Source organism: Arachis hypogaea, chromosome 14 (assembly GCF_003086295.3).
Source record: "Arachis hypogaea cultivar Tifrunner chromosome 14, arahy.Tifrunner.gnm2.J5K5, whole genome shotgun sequence".
In the NCBI taxonomy this organism is placed as follows: domain Eukaryota; kingdom Viridiplantae; phylum Streptophyta; class Magnoliopsida; order Fabales; family Fabaceae; genus Arachis; species Arachis hypogaea.
The window spans coordinates 44,360,569-44,366,506 of record NC_092049.1 but is presented as its reverse complement, the minus strand read 5'-3'; the positions used below and the strand labels follow the sequence as shown (position 1 = coordinate 44,366,506).

The window sequence follows — 5,938 nt, the reverse complement described above, 5'->3', positions numbered from 1 at the left end:
TAAGAACAATGCGTTCCCAGATGTCAAATACAATAGTAAGAGGTCCTATTTATAATAAACTAGTCACTAGGGTTTACATGAGTAAGTACTTGATGCATAAATCCACTTCCGGGGCCTACATGGTGTGTGCTTGGGCTGGGCTTTAAGTGTTGCACGTGCAGAGGCCATTTGTGGAGTTGAACGCCAGTTTTTGTGCCAGTTTGGGCGTTCAACTCTGGTTTTGGACCCTTTTCTGGCGCTGGACGCCAGATTTGGGCAGAAGGCTGGCGTTGAACGCCAGTTTACGTCGTCAATTCTTGGCCAAAGTATAGACTATTATACATTTCTGGAAAGCCCTGGATGTTTACTTTCCAACGCAATTGGAAGCGCGCCATTTCGAGTTCTGTAGCTCCAGAAAATCCACTTTGAGTGCAGGGAGGTCAGAATCCAACAGCATCAGCAGTCCTTTTACAACCTCTGAATCTGATTTCTGCTCAAGTCCCTCAATTTCAGCCAGAAAATACCTGAAATCACAGAAAAACACACAGACTCATAGTAAAGTCCAGAAATGTGAATTTAACACAAAATCTATTAAAAACATCCCTAAAAGTAACTAGATCCTACTAAAAACATACTAAAAACAATGTCAAAAAGCGTATAAATTATCCGCTCATCACAACACCAAACTTAAATTGTTGCTTGTCCCCAAGCAACTGAAAATTAAAATAGGATAAAAAGAATAGAATATACTATAAATTCCAAACTATCAATGAAACAGAGCTTCAATCATATGAGCGGGACTTATAGCTTTTTGCCTCTTGAATAGTTTTGGCATCTCACTTTATCCATTGAGGTTCAGAATGATTGGCATCTATAGGAACTTCAGATTTCGAATAGTGTTATTGACTCTCTTAGTTCAGTATGATGATTCTTGAACACAGCTTCTTTATGAGTCTTGGTCGTGGCCCTAAGCATTTTGTTTTCCAGTATTACCACCGGATACATAAATGCCACAGACACATAATTGGGTGAACCTTTTCAGATTGTGACTCAGCTTTGCTAAAGTCCCCAATTAGAGGTGTCCAGGGTTCTTAAGCACACTCTTTGTTTTTGCTTTGGACCTTGACTTTAACCGCTCAGTCTCAAGTTTTCACTTGACACCTACACGCCACAAGCACATGGTTAGGGACAGCTTGGTTTAGCCGCTTAGACCAGGATTTTATTCCTTTAGGCCCTCCTATCCACTGATGCTCAAAGCCTTGGGATCCTTTTTATTTGCCCTTGCCTTTTGGTTTTAAGGGTTATTGGCTTTTTCTGCTTGCTTTTTCTTTTTCTTTCTATATTTTTTTTTCTATTTTTTTTTCGCCCATTTTTTTTTTCTGCAAGCTTTGTTCTTTGCTGCTTTTTCTTGCTTCAAGAATCATTTTTATGATTCTTCAGATTATCAAATAACATGTCTCCTAGTCATCATTCTTTCAAGAGCCAACATATTTAACATTCTTAAACAACAACTTCAAAAGACATATGCACTGTTCAAGCATACATTCAGAAAACAAGAAGCATTATCACCACATCAATATAATTAAACTAAGTTCAAGGATAAATTCAAAACTCATGTACTTCTTATTCTTTTGAATTAAAACAGTTTTTTTTTATTTTAAGAGAGGTGATGGATTCATAGGACATTCATAACTTTAAGACAAAGTTACTAACTACTAATGATCATGTAATGAAGACACAAACATAGATAATCACATAACATAGAAAACGAAAAACAGAAAAAGTAAGAATAAGGAATGAGTCCACCTTAGTGATGTCCTTGAACTCTTCTATGTCTCTTCCTTGTCTTTGCTGCTCCTCCTTCATTGCTTTTAGATCTTCTCTGATTTCATGAAGGATGATGGAGTGCTCTTGATGTTCCACCCTTAGTTGCTTCCAATAATTGTGTGGAAGAAAATGTATCCCCTGAGGTATCTCAGGGATCTCTTGATTTGCAGTTAAATGTTCTACCACTGAGCTATAGATCCTTTACATAATTGTTTTACCACACCAAACTTAGAATGTTGCTCGCCCTCGAGCAAAAGAAGAAGGAATAGATGAAGAAGATGTGGAAATAAAAACTAGGAATATGAGGAGGTAAAGTGGGGATCCTGTGGGGTCCACATATCCTGAGATGATCCTGTGGTGTCCACAGATCCTGAGGTGTCAAGGCATTTACATCCCTGCACCAATTTAGGCATGTAAAATGCCCTTGCACACAACTCTGGGCGTTCAACGCCAGGTTGGTGCTCTTTTTGGGCGTTCAACGCCCCTTTGCTGCCTTTTCTGGCGTTGAACGCCAGAACCATGCTTGTTCTGGGCGTTCAGCGCCAGGATGCTCCTATTCTGGGCGTTCAGCGCCAGAACTATGCTTTGTTCTGGCGTTTGAACGCCAGACAGATGCTCCTCCAGGGTGTGATTTTTCTTCTGCTGTTTTTGATTCCGTTTTCAATTTTTATATTTATTTTGTGACTCCACATGATCATAAACCTAAGAAAACATGAAAACAATAAGAATTAGATAAACATTGGGTTGCCTCCCAACAAGCGCTTCTTTAATGTCAATAGCTTAACAGTGGGCTCTCATGGAGCCTCACAGATGTGCAGAGCTTTGTTGAGACTCTCCAACACCAAACTTAGAGTTTGGATATGGGAGTTCAACACCAAACTTAGAGCTTGGTTGTGGCCTCCCAACACCAAACTTAGAGTTTGACTGTGGGGGCTCTGGTTGACTCTGCTTGGAGAGAAGCTTTTCCTGCTTCCTCTCCATGGTTGCAGAGGGAGATCCTTGAGTTTTGAATACAAGGGAGTTCTCATTCCATTGAAGGAATATTTCACCTCTGTCAACATCAGTCACAGCTCTTGCTGTGGCCAGGAAAGGTCTTCCTAGGATGATAAATTCATCCTCTTCCTTTCCAGTATCCAGGACTATGAAATCAGTAGGTATGTAAAGGCCCTCAACCTTTACTAATACATCTTCTACTTGTCCATAAGCCTGTCTTCTTGAGCTGTCTGCCATCTCTAGTGAGATTTTAGCAGCTTGCACCCCATAGATTCCCAGTTTCTCTATTACAGAGAGGGGCATGAGGTTTATTCCTGAACCAAGGTCACACAGAGCCTTAAAGATCATGGTGCCTATGGTACAGGGTATTATGAACTTTCCAGGATCCTGTCTCTTCTGAGGCAATGTCAGTTGATCCAGATCACTTAGTTCATTGATGAACAAGGGAGGTTCAACTTCCCAAGCATCAATGCCAAATAATTTGGCATTCAGCTTCATGTTTGCACCAAAAAACTTGGCAGTTTTCTCTTCAGTGACATCCTCATTCTCTTCAGAAGAGGAATACTCATCAGAGCTCATGAAGGGCATAAGGAGGTTCAATGGGATCTCTATAGTCTCTAGATGAGCCTCAGAGTCCTTTGATTCCCCAGAGGGAAGCTCCTTATTGATCACTGGACGTCCCAGGAGGTCTTCCTCCTTGGGATTCACGTCCTCTCCTTTCCTCACAGGTTCGGCCATGGCACTTATGTCAATGGCCTTGCACTCTCCTTTTGGGTTCTCTTTTGTATTGCTTGGGAGAGTACTAGGAGGGATTTCAGTGATCCTTTTACTCAGCTGGCCCACTTGTGCTTCCAAATTTCTAATGGAAGACCTTGTTTCATTCATGAAACTTACAGTGGCCTTAGATAGATCAGAGACTAGATTTGCTAAATTAAAAGCGTTTTGTCCAAAGTTCTCTGTCTGTTGCTGAGTTGATGATGGAAAAGGTTTGCTATTGCTAAACCTGTTTCTTCCACCATTGTTAAAGCCTTGTTGAGGCTTCTGATCCTTCCATGAGAAATTTGGATGATTTCTCCATGTTGAGTTATAGGTGTTTCCATAAGGTTCACCTAAGTAATTTACCTCTGCTATTGCAGGGTTCTCAGGATCATAGGCTTCTTCTTCAGAAGATGCCTCTTGAGTACTGTTGGATGCAGCTTGCATTCCATGCAGACTCTGAGAAATCATATCGACTTGCTGAGTCAATATTTTATTCTGAGCCAATATAGCATTCAGAGTATCAACCTCAAGAACTCCCTTCTTCATAGGCGTCCCATTACTCATAGGATTCCTTTCAGAAGTGTACATGAACTGGTTATTAGCAACCATGTCAATGAGTTCTTGAGCTTCTGCAGGCGTTTTCTTTAGGTGAATGGATCCACCTGCAGAAGTGTCCAATGACATCTTTGATAACTCAGATAAACCATCATAGAATATATCCAGGATGGTCCATTCTGAAAGCATGTCAGAAGGACACTTTTTGGTCAACTGTTTGTATCTTTCCCAAGCTTCATAGAGAGATTCACCTTCTTTCTGTCTGAAAGTTTGAACATCAGCTCTAAGCTTGCTCAGCTTTTGAGGAGGAAAGTACTTGGCTAAGAAAGCCGTGACCAGCTTATCCCAAGAGTTCAGGCTGTCTTTAGGTTGAGAATCCAACCATAATCTAGCTCTGTCTCTTACAGCAAAAGGGAAAAGCATGAGCCTGTAGACTTCAGGATTTACTCCATTAGTCTTAACAGTATCACATATCTGCAAGAATTCAGTTAAGAACTGAAAAGGATCTTCAGATGGAAGTCCATGAAACTTGCAGTTCTGCTGCATTAGAGAAACTAATTGAGGTTTAAGCTCAAAATTGTTTGCTCCAATGGCAGGAATGGAGATGCTTCTTCCATGTAAATTGGAATTAGGTGCAGTAAAGTCACCAAGCATTCTCCTTGCATTGTTGTTGGGTTCGGCTGCCATCTCCTTTACTTGTTTGAAATTTTCAATCAAGTTGTCTCTGGATTGTTGTAATTTAGCTTCTCTTAATTTTCTCTTCAGAGTCCTTTCAGGTTCTGGATCAGCTTCAACAAGAATGCCTTTTTCTCTGTCCCTACTCATAAGAAAGAGGAGAACAAAAGAAAAGAAGAGGAATCCTCTATGTCACAGTAAAGAGGATCCTTATTGTTAGTAGAAGAAAAGAAGAAGAAATTCGAACACAGATAGAGTAGGGGGTTCGAATTTGGTGATGATGTGAGGAAGTAATGTTGGTTAATGAATGAATAAATAGAATAGGATGAGAGAGAGGGGGGAATTTTCGAAAATTATTTTTGAAAAGGAGTTAGTGATTTTTGAAAATTGGTTTTTGAAAGTTGTTAGTATTTTTTTTTTTTCGAAAATTTTTTTGAAATAAAAATAAAAATAAAATAATTAGTTAAATAAAAAGAAATTTTGAAAAAGGGGAGATATTTTCGAAAAATGAGAGAGAGAGTTAGTTAGGTGGTTTTGAAAAAGTTAAGAAACAAACAAAAAGTTAGTTAGTTAGTTGAAACAAATTTTTGAAAAGATAAGAGGTTAGGAAGTTAGAAAAGATATTTTGAAAAGATATTTTTGAAAAAGATAAGATAAGAAGATATTTTTGAAAAGATATGATTGGAATTAGTTTTGAAAAAGATTTGATTTTTAAAATCACAATTAATGACTTGATTCACAAGAAATCACAAGATATGATTCTAGAACTTAAAGTTTGAATCTTTCTTAACAAGTAAGTAACAAACTTGAAATTTTTGAATCAAAACATTAATTGTTTATGTTATTTTCGAAAATTCAATACAAAAATAGGAAAAAGATTTTTGAAAAATATTTTTGGAGTTTTCGAAAATAACTAAGAATTTTTGAAAAAGATTTGATTTTTGAAAAAGATTTTGAAAAAGATAAGATTTTCAAATTGAAAATTTGATTTGACTCATGAGAAACAATTTGATTTTTAAAAATTTTTGAAAAAGTCAACTCAATTTTCGAATTTGATGAGAGAAAAAGGGAAAGATATTTTTTTTTTATTTTTGAAATTTTTATGAAAACATGAAAATTATGCAATGCATGAAATTTTTAGATCAAAACA

The 5,938-nt window shown here is 37.8% G+C and overlaps 1 non-coding gene across 1 annotated transcript; it reads left to right on the top strand.

The window, feature by feature from the left end:
* The first annotated feature begins 4,296 nt into the window (after nucleotides 1-4,296).
* LOC112745787 (small nucleolar RNA R71) lies at nucleotides 4,297-4,404 on the top strand. Its single transcript, XR_003173698.1, has one exon. It is a non-coding gene; the product is annotated as a small nucleolar RNA R71 (small nucleolar RNA).
* Nucleotides 4,405-5,938: the final 1,534 nt, after the last annotated feature.